Source organism: Thermobia domestica, chromosome 15 (genome assembly GCF_964235325.1).
Source record: "Thermobia domestica chromosome 15, izTheDome1.hap1.1, whole genome shotgun sequence".
In the NCBI taxonomy this organism is placed as follows: Eukaryota; Metazoa; Arthropoda; class Insecta; order Zygentoma; family Lepismatidae; genus Thermobia; species Thermobia domestica.
In genome coordinates this window covers 125,455,837-125,480,289 of record NC_137468.1, presented here as the reverse complement: position 1 = coordinate 125,480,289, position 24,453 = coordinate 125,455,837, and positions in this window count along the sequence as shown.

The following is a 24,453-nucleotide window of genomic DNA, read 5'->3' as shown; positions in this document are numbered from 1 at the left end:
ATTCGGTACGGTTCATTGGACGTACCGCTGCAAACCACATTCTAATAAACCCAGTAGGTAGCGTAGGTCATATGTTCCATTCTAGGCTACTAAAGGAAAGTGAAAAAAAAGGAGGAAAGAAGGAATGATAAAATTGAATGAATGCTATTTTCCTGATAAATTTTTATCAGAAATATCCTATATTAAGAGTTCAGACCGTATCAAAATGAAAAGTTACAATTGTTCAAATAAAAAACTAGATGTTCCTTACAGACCTTGCATGTTTCAAATTTCAACATTAATAAATCATATTGAATTAAAGGATGGAAACAAATTTTTCGAAATAGTATGAATAAAATTTTGTTTTCAAATAACCAAAGAGGTTACCATTAGACCATCTATTGCTTGAGTCAAACCATCTCTAACAATTGCTATAATGTTTCTTTGTGAGAAAGATAACATAAAAAGAGTTTACTGCAAATCACTGAAGTGTTTTGAATATCTGGCAAATCCCTTGCCCTTTCCCAACCAACGTCCGTCAATCGTCTCTATCATGATAAAGGTGTTTGCCTCGACATTCTCAAGCATTGTATGCCTAATATGAGAAATCGATCTTAATCTCTCACTTTGTAAAATATGCAATTTTGGTGTGAGGAGGATTCGAACCTATCTCTGACAGCTTTGTTAATCCTAAGTGCATTACGTTACCGCTACGCTATCATGCCACCTGAAACTAGAACCGAAATATTACTTACTTTAGCCTAGATCTTGATAAGGATCAAGCTTCTTCTTGTAAGGTTATTTGCACCTAAGTGCACAACGAAATTCATTTATTCGATTACCTAGAGAGAAATTAGAGCCCATTAGTAAAGGAAACCAATTTCAATCCAGGAAAGGTTACAGAAATAAAAAGATTTTATGAATTAATTTCGCCCTGCAAGTTCAAAAGTACCCGAATACTACTACTACTACTACTACTACTACTACTACTACTACTACTACTAATAATAATAATAATAATAATAATAATAATAATAATAATAATGATGATAATAATAATTATCATTATTATATTTATTATTATTATTATTATTATTATTATTATTATTATTATTATTATTATTATTATTATTATTATTATTATTATTAGCATCGTTTGACCGTTTTGCTGGGTTAAATTGAGAAAAAATAATATGCTCCGTTATTCAGTCACTTTTTCTATTACTAATGCGCTCTTTGATATTGGCCATTTTCGATGAGATTTTTATTTCCCGCGTTGTAGAGCATGGCATCTTCAGTGTCATTGTTCACATTAGCCACTCGGAAAACTATTAATTCGACAATGATATTGGTTATATTGATCATTTTTATATTTCTAACCCTGCTCCATGTTGCGTTCTGATTTGGATTTAAACGGCATCAGATGTGTCACTGTTCATCTCAGCGACTCTAAAAAGTTAAAAGATTCGATCCTTCCTCCTTAAAAATTTGATGGAGAGAGATCGCGTGGTTCAAGAGTTATTAAGCTTTATTTATTTTTATAAATCTTACCCTTCCTCTTTAACCAAGTTTTACCGTTAAAATATGACGAAAACCACTCCAGGCTAGGTCTTGCCGGATCCGGACCTAGATCCGGATCTTGGATCCGAATATCAGATCCGGATCTCGGATCTGGGTCCGGATCTCGGATCTGGGTCCGGATCTCGGATCTGGGACCGAAATTCGATCTTAGATCTTGATTCGTATCCATACCTACATCTGAAATTGTGATGATAAAATTGAACATCTAAAATTCGTTAAAACTTTTTTTATGATTCACTGATATAGTAGGCTGCTGTGCTTTTAAATATTTCCATAACACGTTTGGGTTACCTTTGTTCTTTATTTTATTTTAACCTTGTTTAACATGTTGCACTTTCTGTCGAAGTCTCTTTAGCAAATTTTTCCCAGTTTGATTTCTTCCCATTTCAGAGTATAGTGAACTGTCTGAAAACTGATGTAAATGGTAACAAATTATTCTGTTTAGCTCCTCTTCGAAACTTAATGTTAGCTTCACATTGAAAATGTTTATTTTATTCTTAGAAAATAAACTTCCTTCTTTTCTCATATACAAATGAAATATATTTTAGATAATGCCCTTCTAATCGCAGGGATAGTAGACAAAAAATACTCTTTATAAATAGTTGTTTCTGACTCACGAGTCCAACCACCAACAAATGTAATAATGAATATTTTTCACTTCGAAGGTATATACGACAAAAAATATAGACTGGTTGGCGTGGAACAACAGTAGATTTTTAAACATACACATATGACTTTATTACCTAACTTATGGCTTGCCCATCTGAGGTCGAATGTTTGTTGAAGGAGTAAATATAAAAGAGATTTCTGTTATTTTTCTTCACCCTCCTGGTTTCTTTAATCATACATTGCAGGGCGTAACCAAAACATATCCATGCATCGTATCATTGAAGCGTTTTGTGATTTGTATATTAAAGTGTTCAAAAATATTTAACATATTTGCATTTGTTCATATGATCTCAGGTTCAATTCTCGGTGGGAACATACATGAGAAAATTGAAAGCTGAAACAATATGAAAATGACTGACCGAAATCTTAATACTTCCTTCTTTGATCCTTCAGGAGGGGGAGATCCAATTTTATACCAATAGTATATAAAAGACAGGAAATTGATATTAAAACTTTAGCTATCTTTTGGGACTGTAATGCTGTAGTTAAATTAACCCACACGTTTCGTGAAGATATATTACGTCGTTATTGTTTATTACTATAAGCTATCAGATACATCCTCAGAGGCCATTTTACACTGTAGTAATCAACAGATGAAAACATTAGAAAAGGAATAAAAGGAAGGTCTCCAGAGCCATAGATCAAGGTACTAACCTAGCATTTGCCCAGTATAACTGAGGAACAACCCTGGAAAATCCTCAGTCACTATGGCTGGTCTCCGAATTCGAACCCGGTATTATCCAATTGCGAAGCAAGAATCCTAACAAGTAGCCTGAGCTCGTTCCGTATTATTATTATTATTATTTAATTAGCGTAATGTTTTAAAATTAGTGCAAATTAAACCGTACTTTCTTTATTGCTGATGTTATAGTTAATAAGTCTACATGAGACATCAGTCCCCCATTAAGGAAGAATACTAGAACTGGAATTCAGGAAGCGGGGGTGAAGAGATTAATAAGGATGAGGAAACTATGTACGATGCAAAAACTGAGTAATTATCACTTCGTCACAGATATATTCACTTACATACGTCAATTAATATTTCTCTGATACAGTGCACTCTTACTGTCTATAGTGGCAGGAAAATGGCCCGCTTTTGTAAACGAACACACTAAGCACGTGCGTATAGGCGCAATGTCCGTGCAAAGAAACATAGGTAAAACTAGGAAAAAGAATAGGGTAAGCGAGGGGAAAATGATAAACCGCCCTTCAACTTAAAAGAAAACTAAAAGTAACTAAACTTAGAGCTACGAAAGACGCGAGGCGAGTTTTATTGAAAAGATTGTTTTTCCTTAGTGATTAGTTTTGCTAACTATAAACATGAATTAAAAAGAAAAAAAGTAGCTAGCTCTGAGTTTTCCAAACTAGTTGAAAAGAAAATATTGGATAAAATTTAATTATAAAGAAGCCATTTATGATAATTAAAACAAACTAAATTCTTGGCACGACAGTTCTTTGGTTCCTACCAGCGGGCTTACGTTGAAAGTGGGGATGTGTAGTCAAGGTATCGACACCCGAAGTCCCAAATGCCGGCTTTCTAGACTGCAGTCCGCTACCTCTTACTTAAGATAACTCCCCAATTGTCCTCACGATGCTGGGTCAACATCGAAATTGTTGTGCCTCTTCGGGAATTAAACCCAAGACCACGGGCACCTAAGGCACGCTCTCTATCTTCTATAGACGAAAAGCTATAGTTACCCACATTGTCTAATACAGAAATGAGTTCTGATTCTCTAATAGCTGCTGATGGTGATAGTCAAGGTTCACCGAAGCATGATCCCAAACCCAAACTGAGATATTGATGTCAGTGGAATGCCTGAAAACTCATTGTGGGTAAGTGCATTGCCCACTTGTCAAGATGAAGGGCGATGTTGAAGTGAAATGCGGGGCTGTCAGAGGTACTACTTATGATGATTGGATTTATAGTATTCTATGTTGCCATAAACCCTCTTCAAGGAACAAAACTGTTAATCTTAGCTTTGAAAAATATTACATAAGGAGTTTTATTTTATCATTAGGTTGCATTAGAATTCTTGGGTTTATTTAAACGCTTAACTTTTACATCTCTTCTGATTTACGAATATTTAAATCGCGATTATCCCCTTAAGGTCAATTAGTGATATTTTAAATCATTTCGAACCAACTTTATATGGTTAGTCTTGTTATATGTGAATAATTGAGACCAGATGCAGTCTACAAGAAAAGTCCAAAAGAATCTTGGCCGACCTCCTGATAAACCACGTCCTTCAGCAAGGTGAATTGTGGCAATCCGATACCCACATGAGGAAATCTTCGGTTCAGTGTGAAAGCTTCCATAAGAATCAGCACTCTAATCAGTGAAATGTGCTTTGCTAATTTTTATTCAATGTGAAAGTACCTAACTTTATTGCTAAAAAAGAAAAGGCATTTATTTCAAGCAAGTCGCCATTACAGTTTTCGTATTTGAACACAACACTCATGAAAAGTCATGTTAAAGCGCAACTTGCCCCTGAAAAAGAATTCTGTTTTTAGTTTCTCGTGTTCCCCAAAGTACCGGTACATGCGGAATTAGTGCTCGCCTTCCGCTCGCATTACCTTGGTAAAACGGCTACGATCTTGGTACTAGCACTTGCTTCGGTGTCCAGATCTCAAATGTTTATCTTTCAGCCTGATTCTATGTATGAATTCGAAATTTCAAATCTAGATAAGGGGCACCAAAATCCATAGTTTATTCTCGTGCTCAAATTGTGATTTACTAAATAATTATTAAAATCTAGTTGTAAGGTATACATTTGACATTTAGAACAGACTGAGCAAGATAAATATACGTAAAAACTAGTCAATACTTGTCTTAACTGTTTGTTTTCTTAACTGTCAATGAAATAGATGTATTGAGGAATTTCAAATATTCAAGTTTTGTATTCCGGTTTCAAATATAAATATGTATGTATTTCATCTCGGTCCTGCAACCGGGTGGACCTAGATTCGACATTCGAATTCTCATCCTGGTCAAAACAGATTATGTTTTAGTAAGGGAAGCATTTGATCTTTAGTGTACAAAGATGGAGACAAATAAACTTGTCAATATCCGTCTTAATTTTCTGTTTTCTTCCTCACTGTCAGGACTTCGTGAAATTACTTTCGGTGAATTTTTGATATTCAAGTTTATCACAATTTGGGTGGGATGTGGGTTTGGATAAGAATCAAGATCTGAGATCCGGATTTCGGATGCAGATCCGAATTTCGAACCCAGATCCGAGATCCGGATCCAAATCCGAGATTTGAGATCCGGATCCAGATCCGAAATCCGAGATTCGGACCCAGATCCGTAATCCGAATCCAGATCCGAGATTCGAGATCCGGATCCAAATCGGAAATCCGAGATCCGGATCCAGATCCGAGATTCGAGATCCGGATCCAGATACGAGTTTCGGATCCAGATCTGAGATTCGAGATCCGGAACCAGATCCGAGATCCGGATCCAAAGGATGCGGACCAAATCAGATCCGGATCTTCGGATCCGGCCAGATCTGGATCCGGCCATCCCTACTCCAGGCTCGAAGTTCATCCATGTTGAAAATTTGATGCAAATCTGTCCGGTGTTTTAAGAGTTATTAACTCATTATCATAATCACATTTATTTTTATTTGCATTGATTTTTTATATCCCCCGTCCTCCCCTTCTAATCCTCGTCAGGTAGTATGATGGCATAAAATGATTACCGCAAGCGGAGATTTACTTTCTGTTGGAGAACTTACAAAGCATCACTGGGCAGAATTCGAATAAACAGTGTATGTTCATCATACACTGTAATGATAAGTATGTTTCATTTATATTCGTCTCCCTCCCTCTCTCTCTCTCTCTCGTGACGTTTCCCTATCCTGTCTTTGCATCTTTCACTTCTCCCGCTCACTCTCATTCACACACGCACTTCATGTGCGTGTGCATGTTCGAAAGTTAAAACGGAACAAGTGACCGATAGACCTGGTTTGGAAAATGTAATTAACTGGCTACTTCAGCGTCGAGTTTTCGTGCTCTGCGCTTAGCATCTCCAGTACTGGTCTTCTCTGAAGGAAATGCTCGTTAAACGCAAGTTAATAAGCAAAATATATTTTTATCATCTGGGTTACCCAGTATAAGTCAAATTACCGGGTCACTACGGCTTTGAGTCCTCGACCAAGTGGTGGTCAATAAGCTAACCAACATCATCCGACTGACAATATGATCCGTTTGAGCTCTTGTGTGTTCATTCTATCTGTGCAAATTACGTTATATCTGCAAGAGATGAAAATGATGCTGGATGTTCGGAACAGAGAAATCTTCGGAAAAGACTTAAAATGGTATTATACTAGTTCGACAAAAATGTGTTTCCATCCTTTAATTCTATGTGATTTATTCATGTTGAAATTTCAAACATGCAAGGCCTGCTACATCTATAAGGAACAACCAGTTTTCGATTTGAGCAATTGCAACTTTTCATTGTGATACGGTTTAAACTCTTAATATAGGATACTTCTGATATAAATTTATGAGTAAAATAGCACTCATTCAATTTTATCTTTCATTCTTTCTTCCTTTTTCTTCTTTTTCTTTTTCACTTTGCACTAGTAGTCTGGATTGAAAGATATTACATACGCTACGTACTGGGTTTATTAGAATGTGGTTTGCAGCATTACGTCCAGTGAATACTACCCAACGGAAACAAAGCATTTGTATTAAACTTTTGACATTATCTTAGAGGTGAGTGTGAGATCTACATTCCTACTACAAACTGAGTATGCCATCCTTTATGAAAAAGACTTAATAAATGTATTAAGCATGCTTTATATATTCGAAGAGTGATGGAAAATATATATAGAAGCAAACGTAATTTCTATTATAATGTTGGACTTCTGGTGACGGAACTTTCTAATGTTTGGTTGTTTTCTTACTAAGTTTAAAATTCCACATATTTATCTGTTCTCACTTTCGTTTCTTCTCTAGCTTTCACACACTCTCTCTCTCTGCTTCATTTCTAAACATCTGTGTAATAGACATCCATTGGTTTCAATTTTACATTGCATGTGTTTCAGTTTCTCCCTAAACAAACTTATGAATCTCGTTTCTTCTCGGTTTTGTTATTTCATTCTATCGATACTAATACATGTGAAGTTAGAAATTAGAATTGCGTTCATGTTTTATCTAATTTTAGTATTGGACAGAAGAAAGGAGGAGAGAGAGGAGTTTCTTTACCAGACACGATTATGGGATAAGAAGGTATATTGGGTGTCCTAGCTTCACGGCTTTAGCTGACGCAATTTTCTTGATGCTTAATGTACCGAACAAACCTTTGTCCTACTCGATGGTCACTTTTTTAAATTGTAAACACGTGACTACTGACGATCATTCGTTCATCGTTTTATTTGTACGTAACTAACGACTAACCAGAACCCGTCACATCTTCGCAAAACTCCTTATTGATAATATCTGACATGTTACGACAATTCCGACCTTTCCTTTAATATTATATATGCATTAACAAACGTTCAGTCTGCCTTATCTTCGAGACACTTCCTTCGTCCTGCTAAATAAAATCACTTTTCCCAAGTTACATAGAAATGGTTAGTTACGTAGAAATAAAATGATGCACAGAAGGGTGGAAAATTTTCACATGTTTACAAGTAAAAACAGAGTCCATCTCATCGGACGAAAGGTGTGTTTGGTACTTAAGCAGACTTCGTGATCGCTAGTTTACGACCTATTCTAGAAAGAATGGAAAGAAAGGAATAGTCCTAAAATACCAGGTATATAGGATTGAAATGTAAGTCAATTCACTAACGCCTAAGTAGTGTTTGGAACTTGATGCGGACCGGTGGCATTCTGTAGTAGGAGATACTTAAAATAAACTGTAAAAGAATGTTATCGAAAGTTGTAAATTCTTACATTTCAAAATTGAGTAAACTGAACAAAGCAAAATTACTGTTTGGAAGCTGTTTCACAGTCTTGCGAGTCTTTTGTTAATGACATATTTAAGAATATAATGAAAGAGTGGAAATGTAATTTGTCAATTATTTACTAGTAAAAAATTACTACATCCGATAGGGCTAAAGGAGAATTTGAAGATGAACGGATATCTCTTGCGACATATTTATGATTTATATAATCTAACATAATTGTCACAAATTGAAAAGTTGATCTCGTCTGAGAGCAAAATAAGTGTTGGGAAGATGAAATACACCAGCATTATCGTTAGTTACTGATATATAGTAAGTACAAGTGAAAGAAAGGAATCGTCGTAAATGGGTACCACTTACATTTAATATGTGTGTCTTTTCTGTTTGGCCAAAGTGGTGCCCCGAAGCCCTAGTAAGTATCTGCTAATAGGTAGCTAATGTAATATTTAAGAATGAATTCTAAGAACAGGATTGAAAATTGTTAGAGGTAAGAAATGAAAAGTTATTAAATTCAATACGTTGAAAGGAGTGTTTGTATACGAAGTAAACATTTTGCTTCTCGCTTAATCGTGACATATTTAAAAATAAAATGAAGGAATCAAATTGTCATTAATTAAAGATACTTACAGACTCTATTTAGCAGGACAATATGCTTGAGTATGCTTATGTGCCAACCACACCTAATAAATAGATTCGCTTTCCAACTGTAAATATCTAACAATATACGACAATTCCGTTACTTCCTGTTATTATTCTTTAATATGTCGGCAACAAACAATCACCAAAAGTTTTCTTCAGCATCCAAACACTCCTTTCGTCCGATTGAATTTAATATCTTTTCAATCGAAATGTCTATGAATTTACAAATCCGATCTTACTTTTTATCTTAAGTATTTCAGCAACTAACGAATAGCGAGTGTCTGCATCATCTATGAAACTGTCCATTTGACATACTCAATAACCTTACTTTTCAATTATAAATATCTGACAGTTTAGAACATCATCGTTTTTCGTTTCATTCTTAAATACGTCGACCGCTACCGATTATCGGGAATCTTGGCTCTAACTAATAGACTTATATTTGAATTATAATTTCATTTTATTCTTCATATTTCAGTAACTAACGACCAGCAGCAGTGAGCTTCACCTTCCAAACACTCGTTGGGCTTTACTTAATGTCTCTACCTAACTATTGTATGTATCTGATAATTTCCGACAATTCCGTTCTTTCATTTTATTCCTTAATATGTTAGTACGTTACGACCAGCAACACTCTGCTACACCTTGCAAAAACTCTTTTCGCACTTTGTAGATTACTCACTTTTCAAATGTGAAAATATGACCACGTTCAAGAATAAAATTCTTCCAATGTTTTTTAATACTCAGCGACTGACGAAAATCCGCATCAGGTTCCAAGCTCTCCTCTGTAATTAGTGAATAGACTCATTTGTCAATAGCAAATATGTGACAAATAAGGCTTTACCGTTGATTTAATTGTAAAATTTGTCGAAAGCTACGGATCAGGTTTTAATGTACCAAACACACCTTTCGTCCTACTCAATGGACAGTTTCATTAATTGTAAGAAAGTGACAATTTACGAACATCCGTTCATCTTTTTTAGTGGTACGTAACTAACGATCACAATGAACTTGCATCTTAAAAGGAAACCTATTATCTTACTGAATGAATTCACTTTTCAATTGTAAATATCTCACTAATTCATACCGTTTCGTTTTTTCATATAATGTTAAATATTTAATTAACAAACCTTCATCGAGTGTACTTCATCTTTGAAACACTTTTTTCGTCAGTCTAAACTGATTCTTCTTCAACTGTAGATATCTTACAATATTCGTCAATTCTGTTCTGTCATTTAATAATAATTATGAGAGAAACAAACAACCGCCAAGAGTTATTTCGTCTTACAAATACTACTTTCGCCATATGCTATAAAATAACATTTCATTTAAAAATATCTAGCAATTTACAATTCCGTTCATACATTTTGATTTTAAGTATGTCACTAACAAACGATTACCGAGAGTTTGGTTCCTCTTTGAAACAGTCCGTTCGCCATAGTGTATGACCTTACTTTTGAGTTATAAATATTTAACAATTTACGACAATTCCGTTCTTTCATCTCTTTCATAAATATGTCTACAACTGCCGTTAAGAGAGAATCTACATAAACTACCAAAAACTCCATTGCTCTAGTGAATATACACATTTCAATTGTAAATATCTGGCGAATTACAATTCCGAAATTTTATTTTTATATTATTACATTAACTTACTATTAGCAAAGGCCAGCTGCACCTTCCAAACTTTCCTTTTTGCTTACTGATTAAACTCATTTAACATTTCTAAAATACTGACAAGTTATGAGAATTCTGTAAATTAGACATTTAATTTTTAAATATCAAACTAACGATCAGAGAGATTTGCTTCATCTTCGAACCACTTCTTTCGTCCTACTATATAGATTCAGTTGACAACTGTGAAAATCTAAGAATGTACCAGAATTCCGTTCCTTCATTTTACTCTTAAATATGTGAAAAACTAACGATGACCAAGAGTTTGAAATGCCTTCCACACAAATCGAATTTGAACTAATTACGTATTAAATTTAATAACCTTTCAATTGAAAATGTCTAAGAATTTAAAATACAGTTCTTAAATTTTATTGTTTTATATGTATTCTTGTATCGATTAGCAAGAACCGACTTCAGGTTCTAAACACCCCTATGGCCCTACTGAATGGACTCACCTTTTTCATTTTAAATCACAGACAAATACGTCATTACCGTTCTTTCAAATGATCAGTAACTAAAGATCATGATTGTCTATTTTATCTTTTCAGTACTTCCTTTGCGCTACTGAATAGAACCGCTTTCAATTGTAAATAGCTAAACAAAAGTTATGTCGTCAAAAGCTATTAGCAAGAGTTTGCTTCAACTCTTAAACATATCTTTCGCCCTACTGAATGGAATGTTAACTTTTAAATATCCGACAAAAGGCGACAATTCCGTTTTTTCATTTTATTCATAAATATGGCAAAAACTAGTGATCAGCAAGACTCTGCTTCTGCTTCCAATTACTCCTTTCTCTCTGCTGAGTGCACACTTTTATCACATGTATATATCTCAGAAATGTATTTTTTAACTTTATTCTTAATTATGTCTTAAACTAAGGAACGGTAACAGTCTGGATCATTTTCCCGTGCACTAAAGCACCACTTCTCAATTCTAAATATCATATAATTTACGTCAATTTCTTTGTTCTTTTTATTCTAATACAGTTCAATAGTAACTGTTCATCATGAGTGTATGTACCAAACAGAACTTTCACCCTAATAAAAGGACGCACTTTGTAAACATTTTACAATTTACGATCCATCCATCCGCTCATTATTTTATTCCTCCATGTGTCAGTATCTTACGATCAAGAGGATAGTGACAAATTTTCCAAATACCCCTTTCGCCTTTTGAATGAACTCACTTGCCAATTGTGAATTTCTGACAAATTGCAAATCTGGTCTTTCATGTTACTATATAATACGTCAAAAACTGCCGATTAGCTAGAGTCTGCATATGTATCAAACACATCATTCGTCAGCATTTTATTTCTACGAACTAACGAAAATCTAGAGCCTGCCTCATCTTTGAAACTTTCCATTCGTCCTACAGAGTATACTCACTTAACAATTGAAAATATCTGGCAAATTACGACAATTCCGTTCTTTCGTTTAAAGTTATATATGCTTTAACATACGTTAAACGAAAGTTTGCTTCTTCTTGGAAGCGCCTCTTCCGTTCTGGAAAATATATTCACTTTTCAATTATAAACATTTTACAATGTACCTCAATTCCGTTCCTTCATTTAATTTTTAAATATGACAGAATCAAACTATAAGCAAGTGTTAATTTCGTCTTCCTATAACTAATTTGCCATATTGAATTTTATGTCTCATCAATTGATGATGTATAATAAATTTAAATTCTCGCTCTTTGATTTCATTCTTAAAGTTTGTGACAACTAGCGACAAGCAAAAATTTATTTAAGCTTCCGATTAGCAAAAATTCAGTTCACCTATACTAAATGTCTCAAATTTCAATTATAATGGTACACGACTAACAGTAACTATCGATAATGTTAGTCCATTTCATATTCCCAACTCTCCTATTGTCCTACTGATTAGAACAAATTATTTAATTGTAAATAGGTAAGAATCTACGAGAATTCCGTTACTTCATTTAGATCTCAAATATGCCACAACTAACGACTAACAAGGGTTTGTTTCATCTAACAAAAGCTCCTTTCGCCGTACCGGTTGTAGTAATTTTTCACTTGCAAATATTTGACAAATTACGACAATTCCGGTTAATCTATGTCTTCCTAAATATTTCAGTATTTAACGACTAGCAAGACTCTGCAACAGCTTTGAAACTCTGCTTTGTGAGTAAACACGCCATGTTGAGTTTACTCAGATTTCAATTATAAATATCTGACATTTTACGGCAATTTGATCTTTTGTTACATACGAAAAAAATTATGAACGTTAAGATCGTAAATTTTCACGTGTTTGCAATATAAAAATGTCCACTAGGGTTTGACGTAACGTGTGTTAAGTACATTAGTAGACCTTAGCTGATCGGTAGCTTTCAATATATTTTACCATCAAATAAACAGAAAACTCGTATATTGTCAGCTACTTATAATTGAAAAGTCAGACTGTTCACTAAGGGGAAGAGAGTGCTTGGAAGATGATACGGACTATCGTCTATTACTGGTTGGAGGCATACTTAAAATAAATTGTAAAAACGCTATTTTCGAAAGCTCTTATTTTTACATTTGAAAAATGTATAAACTAAATAGCGAGAATGGAATGTTTGCAAGGAGAGTCTTGCTGCTCGTTAGTTTTTGACATATTTAGGAATAAATTGAAAAAAAGGGAATTGCCGTCAATTGTCTGCCATTTACAATTGGAATTGAGTCGGTTCAGTAAGACAATAGAGTGTATGGATGCTGAAGTATATTCTCACTAATCGGTAGTTTTCGACATATTTGAGAACGAAATGTAAGAACGTGATTCTAAAATAGATATTTTCAGTTAAAAGGTTATTAAATTCAATAGTGCGAAGGGACTGTTTGCAAGAAGGACTAACTCTTGGGGATGTTTTGTTTCCGACTTATTTAAGAATAAAATGAAGGCACAAATTTGACGTACATTGTAACATATTCACAGTTCCAAAATTATTCCATTTAGCAGCACGAAAAGAAAAACGCATCGTAGATGAAGTAAACTCTTGATGAAAGTTTGGTAATTGCATATCTAAAATTAAATGAAAGAATGAGGTTGTAGTAAATTGTCTGTTATTTACTATTAATATGTGAGTCCATTTAGTAGGGGAAAAGGGAGATTCGTAAACTGAAGTTGGTTGTTTCTATTCGGTATTTGTCGACATATTTAAAAATAAATGTAAGAAAAGGATTGAGTTGTAATATATATTCAATTGTAAAATTTTAAATTGTGCTAAATAGACTTACTTTTCAACTGTAAATATCTGAGAAGGTACAACAATTCCGTTCCAACATTTTTTTAATATGCCAAAAATATAAAGATCAGCAAGAGTTTACTAGAAGTTCCAGACACTCCTTTCACCATTTTGAATTGAATTTAATATGTATATCAATTTTCTATCTTGTGCTTACATGTTAATCTTAAATATGTCGAAACTTTCGTTTAGCAAGGATCTACTTCGTTTCTCTAATACCTCTTTTGCCCTACTGAATAGACTCATTTCAATTTTAAATAACACACATAATTTACGACACTTCCGTTCTGTCATTTGTAATTACATATATCACTAACTAACCATATTGATAGACTATTCCATCTTCCCAATTCTTATTTTGCCCGACTTTATAGAACATTTCAATTGTATATAGCTACGACAAAATCGTTAATTTAATTTAAATAATAAATATGCCCTAATAGCGACTACCAAGAGTTAGCTCCATTTTTCAAACACTTCTTTCACGCATGGATCGGACAAATTTTTCACTTGTAACGGTCTGACAAATTCCAAAATCCGATCATTTCTTTTGTTCTTTAATATGTAAGTAACTAAGGATTAGATTTTTCTTCACCTTCCAATTAGTCTTTTGCTCTGCTGAGTGGATTCATTTATAAATTATATATATATATATATATATATATATATATATATATATATATATATATATATATGGGTATCTTTTTTAAAACTTTATTCTTAAATAAGTATTAAACTAGCGTACGCCAAGGGTTTCCATTAGCTGAGAAGCACACTTTTGGCATTAATTCATAGACTCCTTATTCAGTTATAAATACCTGATAATTTTCGTAAATTCCATTCCTTCAAGTTATTCTAAAATATCACCGTAACAAGGAATCAGCATGAGTCTTCTTCTGTACCAAAGACAGCTTTCTTCCCATTCAATGGATACACTTTTTAATTGTTAACACGTGACAATTTACGACTCATCCCTTTATTCAATTTATTCCCAATTATGTCAGTAAATAACCATTAGCAAGAGACAGCTTCATCTTCCAAACCTCTCCATTCGCCTTACTGAATGAACTCACGAATAGTCAATATCTGACAAATAACAAAAATTCATTTTCTTCATTTAGATGTTATATATGTAACTAGCTAACGTTAGCGAGTTATGCTTCATCTCCGAAAAACTTATTTCCTACTGCTGAATAGATTCATTCCTCAACTGTAAGTTTTAACAATGTACTACAATTATGTTTCTTTATTTGATTCTTACATAGGTATGAAACCAACGATCACCAGGAATTTACTTCGGCTTCCAAATACTCGTTTCGTCCTATTGTAAATATCTATATATTTACAATTATGTCCATACATTTTATTCTTAAAGTTGTCAGCATCTTTCAATTAGCGAGAGTCTTTTCATCCTTGAAATAGTTCCTTCGCAATTCTGAATTTTGGCGAACCTCCTCACCTTTCAATTGTAAATATCTGACAATGTACGACAATTCCGATCTTTCATTTCATTCTTATATATGTTGACAAGTACCGATTAGCGATTATCTACTTAAACTTCCATTCACTCATTGTCCCGAGAATATACACTTACATTTCAGTTATAAATATTTGACAATATACGGCAATTCGAATTACTTTATTCTAAAATGTGTCGAAAACTACGGATCAGCTAGAGTCTTCTTATGTACGAAACACACCTTCGCCCTCTGAGTAATCTCTCTTTTTAATTGTAAACATGTATTCGAAACTTTTCAATTCAATTTTATAACAATTTAAAATTATGATCATAAATTTTATTATTAAATATTCCAGCTACTACGATTAGCTAGAGTGTGCTTCATCTTGGAACAGTCCCTTCGTCATACTGAATGACGTCACTTTAATTTTTATATATATGACAGTTTACTTCAATTCAGACTTTAGTTCACTCAAAGATATGTAGAAATTTACCGATTATTTAGAATCTGCTTATGTGCCGAACACATCTTTCGTTCTACTCGATGGTCTCTTCTGTTAAATTATAAATGTGACAATTTACGACCCTTTCGTTCATTCATTGTACTTTACAGTAACTGATTATCAAGAAAGTCTGCTTAAATTTCCAAATATTCCTTTCTCCTTGCTCATTGAACAAGCGTACCATTTCGAAATATATTGCAAATTACGACAGTACCATTGTCTCATTTCATTCGTAACTAACCAACGTTGTCCTAGATTTTCCTTTATCTCCAAAACACTTCCATCGTCGCGTAAAATAGAATCACTTTTAAATTCTGAATGTCTTTCAATGTACGTCAATTTCGTTCTTTCATTTGAAATGAAATGAAATCTTTGAGTTTTACGTCCCTCGGTTATGCCGGTTAGGCTAAAGGAGACGGTTTCTTTCATTTCATTCTTAAATATGTCTTTCTTTTTCTTTCTTTATATTTCTTTCATTTCATTTCATTCTTAAACACTTTTGATTAGCAACTATCTACTTAACCTTCCAAACACTCTCTGGCCAAAGATAATAAATTCACATTTCATTTGCAAATATCTGACCAAAATTACGACAATTCTATTATGTCATTATATTCTTCAATATTTCAGTAACTAACGATGATCAAAAGTCAGCTTCATCTTTCAAACACTCCTTTGGCTTTACTGAAATGGCCCATTTAACTGTTTACAATTTACAGAATCTGACAATTTACTATTTCATATCCCGAAACTTTTTTTTGCCCTACTGAATAGAACTACTTTACAATTGTGAATAGTCTGTTTAGATCTTAAATATATCGCAAAGATAATAAATTCACATTTCATTTGCAAATATCAGAGAAAAATTACGACAATTCTATTATTTCATTATATTCTTCAATATTTCATTAACTAACGATCAGGAAGAGGTAGCTATATCTTTCAAACACTTTTTTGTCTTTACTGAATGGACCCAATTGTATAGATCCCACTAATTGTATTCACTGAATGGACTAGTGTAAATATTTTACAATTTACGACTATTCCGTTCTTTCATTTAATTCCGAAAAATGAGAGAAATTAACGACCAGTAAGGTTCTGCAACTGCTTCCTAAATCTGCGTCCACCCTGTTTAGTTTACCCACTTTTCAAATGTGAGTAGGGTAATGGCAGTAAATATCGAACGCCCACTAAATATCGAATACCTTGGTCATTTCGTTAAGAAATAAGAAAACCAAATACTTTGCGTACTATCTGAAAATTGTGAACACATCCTTCCAAACCTGGCCTTATAAAAACCAATATGTCGATATGTTTCGATATTAGCGAACGCGGGAAAGTTTCCTAGTGTTTGGTTTTGGTAGGAGATTGGAGAAATCGCTATATTAATTTAACTAAGTTGATGATTTTCTTTGCACAGAATACCGAGTTTTACACTGAATTGTAAGCCATCCACCTTGTATCTGATAGTTCAAGGGTTCAAACCGTTATAGAAATATTTAGATTTACCATTTTTAGTAGTTTCCTCAAAGAGAGCCTATCTAATCGAGGTCTTAAGTCGTGCTAATCGCATTATTTGTCACTTCTAACCCGCACTCCTCTTCTCAATGTGTAGACTAGTAACCCAGCTCAGGATTTGACAATGAACAAAATTACGTAACCCAACAAAGATGGTGTACCCAAAATCAGAATCAAACCTGTCAGAAAATGAAACCATTCCATTATTCGTTATTTGCCTTGACAATCTGTTCAACAGGTGAAGTCCGGTATGATGTCTCAAAGGCAGGTATCCAGAACCTTCCAGGTTCCTATAACAACTTTAAACGATAAATTATCTGGGCGTCAGAAGATTGAGATTGCTCTTGGCCGGAAGCCCTTCCTGAGCCCACAAGAAGAGCAGGGAATTTCTGAATGGGTAATAAACATAACAAAGAGAGGATTTCCGTTTAAGAAAAGGAATTGATTGAACACTGTTCAGGAAATTGTAGTCTTTAGGCAGAAGCACATCGTTCAAGCATGGAAGACCAGGAAAAATTTGATTCAGATGTTTTATGGGAAGACATCCTTGTCTATATCAGAAGAACGTTGAAACTACTAGCAAGGCAGGGCTGCGGTTTTGGAAGAGAGAATGCGCGGCTGATTTGCTCAACTTTAGAGCTATCTTGAATATGAGTAATTAAGTGCAATAATGAAAGGCCCAAGAAGGATCCTCATCGCAGCTCATTACAAACGGCATCATTACAAACTTTCTGTTCCACATGTTTCAGGAAAGTACCTTGGTGTCAGAGAAGTACAGCGTCAAATTACAGCAATCCTTAAAGAAAAAGTGTGCATAACAGTACTTGGCAATTTCTGTGCTGACGGATGTTGCGCCCAAACCATGATTATCTACAGCAACATACGACTTAAGCAAATTATGAAGAATAATGTACCTGAGCTATGGATCTATGAGAAAACAGAGACTGGCTGAAGAAGACTACAACATTTTTGATTTACCTCCAACGGTTTAGTCTGTGGCTACACACTGAGAAAATCACATTTCCTGTTATTCTCTTTCTTGATGGGCACAGGAATCGTCTATCACTTCAAACCAATGGATATTGTCATGATAATCGAATACTGGTGTATTGTCTTTTCCCCAATGCCACTCATTTTCTGTAACCAGCAGATATAAGCGTATTTTCACCCTTGAAACGAGCATTGAAGAATGCTCTTTAGGACTAGAAAATCAAAACTCTCGGTAACGAAGGTAACTTTTGCACTCCAATTGAAGAAAGTTTGTAATGATGCCGTCAAACCAGAAATTGTGAAAAGCGCATTTCGTAAGTGCGGTCTTTATTCTTTGAGTCTTGCTGCTGTGGACTATACCAAGTGTGTTGACGATATTCGGAAGATACCAGTGGGAAAACCACAGCAAGAGAGTGACTAGAGTACCCCTTCATCTTCTCAACAAAAGTTCCCTACTCCTCATCAAAAACTGAAGTTCGTGCTTGATGATCTGGAAGAATTCATGCCTCCTCGTGTTGTTAATATGTTCCTTAACAAACTAAGACGTGACGAAGAGGAACAGAGTGATGGTGATTCAGATTTGGATGCTTATTGGAAAAGTGTTAAAACCCGGTGCAGTGTGACACATTAAACTAAATTGGCTGATAAAAACTAAACAACAAATGATTAATGCTCAGAAGAAGAAAACGAAGAGTAAGAAAGTGATAATCGTGAATTCACATGGCATAATGAACGCTTAAATGTGTACGCACCTTCACCCAAGAAGGATCTTCTAGGTGCCATGATTTCGAAAACTGGAGTGAAAATTCACAAGTCAAATTATTGCATCAAGAAGAGATTGCTTCGGAATTATTATTCTCGCCTTCCTCAATTAGTAGTGACGGTTTTTTTAAAAGAGTTTCTCAAAGTTCCTGAAGCCACGGAGAAACCCCAACAATTTATTCTGAAGAAAGTGTATACAATATCTTGCGAGCAATGTCGGAAAGAACCGACTAAAAAGAAAGCCAATCAAAAAGATTAACGTAAGATGCTCCTCTCTCTGCTGAATAATGACGATATAAAACAAACATTTTGTAGCCTAGAACATTTTAATATGTATTCCTCTTTGCGTCTGCTATATTTTATATTTTATATATAAATAATATATTTTATATTTTATATTCTATATTCTTATTTATTCTTATTTATTCTTATTCTTATTCTTATTTATTATTTATTCTTATTTATTGATATTTTTTATATTATATTTTATATTTTATATTTCATATTCTATATTTTATATCTTATATATAACTGCATTTATATTTTAGAGTTATTGCAATGTGTTTGAATGAAACTACATCCTTCTTATCCTTAAAGTGAACTTGTTTAAAAATTAAATATTCTGTTTCTATATTTAAACCCCGCTCTTCAATATATAAAACAGCCTGTTCGATAATTAAAACCTCGTTGATCGATATATAACACAACCCGTTCGATACATGAAGTAATACAACTTTGCTATTTAAATGTTCTTCAAATTTCCAAATTGTTAATTATAATTGTCATAAAGGGTAGTTTATACCAATAAATAACACTTTTACAGTTTTATCGGTAAAACGGGGCCCTGTTCCTCACTGATAGAAAATAATAATTAAATATTCATAGGAATGTCCTTAAGTGTTCGATATATAGTGCCAGAACCCTATATTATAATTTTCGAGAATTACGTTCTTTAAATTGACTTTACGTGTGCCTTCAAATAGTGATTGCAAAATTGAGCCTCAAGTTAAAAACACCACTTTTGTTTTAGAGAATAGGCTCATTCTTCAATAGGAAATATCTGACAATTTCCGAATATTCCGTTCTTCCATTTCATTCTAAAATATAACGAAATCTACCTACCCATCAGCTAGTCTTAAAATATTCCAAGCACTCATCTAATCCTACTGAATGGACAAAATTTTTAGTTGTAAACATGTGACAATTTACGACTATCTTACAATGTACTACAATTACGTTCCTTCATTCATTCTTAATCATGTCAGAAAGAAACGATTACCCAGAGTTAACTTCGGCTTCGAAATAGTTATTTTGCCCTATTGAATTTGTTAGTTTTCGATTGAAAATGTGTATCAATTTATAATTCTGTCCATACAGTTTATTCTTGACTATGACAGTAACTAAAGACAAGCGTGAATGTACTCCATCTTTGCAACAGTGCCCTCGTCATACTGAATTACCTCACGTCTTAATTGAAAATTGACTAATTACGACAGTTCCATTCTTTCATTTAACGTTAAATATACTTTCACCGAGTGTCTGCTTGTTCTTCGAAGCACCTCTTTCGTTCTGCCTAGAAGATCAACTTTTCAACTGTAAAGATCTTACAATGGATGAAAATTCCATTCCTTTATTTTATTTTTAAATATAATAGTATCAAACGATCAGCTAGAGTTCACTTTTTCGTCCAAACAATCCTTTGCCATAAGGAATTTAATAACTTTTCAATTGAGTAAGTCTAGCAATTTATAATCTCGTTCTTACATTTCATTCTTAAATATGTTGCCAACTACCGATTAGCAAGAATTTACTTCAGCTTCCGAGCACCCCTTTGGCGCTACTGAATAGACACATTTCAATTGTAACTAGCACACAAATTACGACCTTTTCGTTCATCATTTAATTCTTTCGCAACTTACGATCAACAAGAGATTGCCTCATTTTCCAAACGTTTCTTTCGCCGAAGTGAATGAGGTCACTATCAATTGTAAACAAACGATTGGCGAGTGTGCGCTTTATCTTTGAAAAGTCCCTTCGCTATACTGTATCACATCACTTCTAAATTATAATTATCTGTTAATTTGCGACAACTCCGTTATTTCATTTGGTTTTTAAATATATCTACTAGTGCGGATTAGGGAGAACCTACTTAACTTTCCAAACGTTCCGAGGAGCTAGCAAATAGACTCACATTTCTATTGTAAATAATTGACAATTTATGAAAATTCCGTTATTTCCGAACTTACGATCAGCTAGAGCCAAACCAAAATTCATCTTACATACACGCCTTTCGCCTTACTCAATACCAATTTATCAATTGTAATATCTAAGAAATAAGAGAAATACGTTCTATGAATAAATTGTTAAATATGTAACTAACTAGCGATCAAAGAGCTTTTGCTCCAACTCCGAATCTCTTCTTTCGTCGTGATAAATAGATTAACTATTTAACTGTTAATACCTTATAAAAACATTTAAGTTCATTCCTTTTACTCTTAAATATGTCGGAAATTAACGATCAACAAGAGTTTTGTCAGGCTTAAAAACGCTTCGTTGAAAAATTTATTCTTAAGTATGTCACCAACTAGCGTTTAGTGAGAGTCTGCTTCTTCTCCGAAACACTTCAATTGTCCTGCTAAATAGATTCACTTTTCAACTGGAAATACGAGGGGGTGCCGATAAGCTCTTAGCTTCACTAAGAAAAATAACACAAAATTAAATTTTTGATGGATTTATTCAACACACTCTCCCTTCAATTCGATGCATTTTTTCTTCGGGGCTAAAACTTATTAGTCCCTCTGGTGGGTGGTGCAAGTTTCCAAACCGTAAGCTAGCCATTTTTGCATTGTAACATTGCTCTGGTGATTAGATCGCTTGTCTTTTCGGGACAACTTTCCACTTCGTTTTTGCTTCAGCTCTGAGTGAAACCTTTCCAGTAATAATGCATACTAAGCTCCAGTTATGGTGTTACCTTGTTCTAGATAATCAACCAAAATTACCCCATCCTTGTCCCAAAAAAGACTGGCAAGATCCTTTGAACTTGATTTTTCCACACGGAACTTTTTTGGCCTCGGTGAACCACTGTGACACCACTCTTTTGATTGTTCGTTTGTTTCTGGATCATATAAATATATTCATGTTTCATCCTCCGTGTCCAAACGTTCCAGAACTAATCAATTCGTGCTCAAAACGGCTCAAAACCACTTTGGAAGCAAGCACTCTTGCAGGCTTTTGATGGGCTTGCAAACATTTCGGCACCCATTTGGCAGAAACTTTGTTCATGGGCAAATTATCGCGAATAATGTCACCAACGCGTTCACGGGATATACCTAGGTCCTCTGCTATACTTTTAGCAGAAAACCGTCTGTCTGTGAGAATCAATTCGTGAACGTGTTCAATGATTTCTGGCACAATCACTATGGATAGTCTTCCAGGGCGGGGATCATCTTCAGTGCCAAAATGGCCCGTCTTAAATTTCTCAACCCAGTTCTTCACTGTGGCATAACAAGTTGCATGGACCCCAACGTTTGTTGCATCTCACAATGGATAGTCTTTGCAGATTTCCCTGGAGAAAGAGGAACTTCAGCACCGCTCGACTCTCAACATCTTTGAACTTGTTGGGCTCTCAAGCACTTACCTAAAAAAAAAATAACTTTCCTCAGTACCAACGATTAAATAATTCGTCACAAACATATAGACACATGTAGCTTTAAAATAAAGGAAAAATTATAAATATCGGAATGGGGAAGGGGACAAAGCTAAGGATTAACAGCACCCCTCGTATCTTACACTGTTCGACAATTCTGTTACATCATTAAATTACGACACTAAATACGTAGAAAAACAGATCTGCAAGAGTTCACCTCGTCGTCGAAAAACTCCTTTCTCTATTTTGAATATATAACTTTTCACTTGAATATAACGATGTTCAATCCTGTCTTACATTTCATTCTAAAATATGTGATAAACTACCGTTTCGATTGGCAGGCTTGCGAAAACCCCTTTGACCCTACTGAATAGATTCACATTTTAATTGTGAAGGACAGACAATTTACGACATTTCCGTTTTTCCACTTGCTTCATCTTAAAAGCAGTGCCTTCGCCATATTGGATGAAATCGCTTTTCAATTTTGGTAAATATTCGACAATTTGCGATAATTCCCTTACTTCAATTAGATCATAAAGATCTCGTAAATAACGACTAGCAAGAATTTGCTTTATTTTTGAAACAGTTCTTTCGACATACCGAAAGGAATATTCTGAAATATGTCAGTAACTAACGACCAGCAAGTCTCAGTTTCAGCTTCCAAGTACTCCTTTCGTTCTGCTGAGTGGACTCATTTTTCAATTGCAAATATCTCAGTTATTTTCATTTTGCTCTTAAATATGTCTCAAACTTGCGAACGCCAACTGTCAGCATCAGGTTCCAAGCACGCCATTGACCTCAGTGAATGGACTGCCTTTTTAGTTGTAAACGTCTGATAATTTACGTCAATTCCATTCTTTACTTTTATTCCAATATAGCTCAGTAACTATCACCTTGACTCAGTATATATATCAAACACACCTTTCGCCCATCTCAATCGACACTGTTTTTAATTGTAAAAATGTGATAATTTACAATTCCGTTCAATCATTTTATTCCTCCATGTGTCAGTAACTTACGATCAACAAGAGAGTGCTTCATATTCCAAACACTTCTTTCGCTTACTGAACGCTCACTTATCTACCGTAAATATCTAACAAATTACGATAATTCCCTTGTCTCATTGAATTCTTAAATATGTAACCAAGTAGCGTTCAGCGAATATTTGCTTAATCTCCGAATATCTGACAATGTAAAATACTTTTGTTCCATCGATTATTTCAATATGTCTGAAACAAATTATTAGCAAGAGTTTACTTCGTGTTCGAAACTCTACTTTTATAAGATCAAATTTACTAACATATAAATTGAATATGTCTAACAATTCACAATCCCCATCTTACAGTTCATACACTAATATGTCCACAACTAGAGACTAGGAAAAAATACTTCAGCTTTTGAACACTCCTTTGGACCTAATAATTAGACACAGATCTCAATTGTAAATGACAGACAATTTACAAGTTCGTTACAACTGTTAAATATGTGATTAAGAAACGTTCATCAAAAATCTGCTTTAATATCGAAACGCTTTTTTCGTGCTACTAAATAGATTCATTCTCAAATGTGTATAACTTAGAATGTACGACAATCCATTTCCTTCATTTTTTGGTCATAATGGAATGGTTTCATTTTCTTACAGGTTTGATTCTGATTTTGGGGACACATTCTTTGTTGGGTTACGTAATTTAGTTCATTGTCAAATCCTGAGCTGGGTTACTAGTCTATACATTGAGAAGAAGAGCCCGGGTTAGAAGTGTCAAATAATGCGATTAGCACGGCTTAAGACCTCGATTAGATAGGCTCTCTTTGACGAAACATTACTAAAAATGGTAAATCTAAATATTTTTATAACGGTTTGAACCCATGAACTATCAG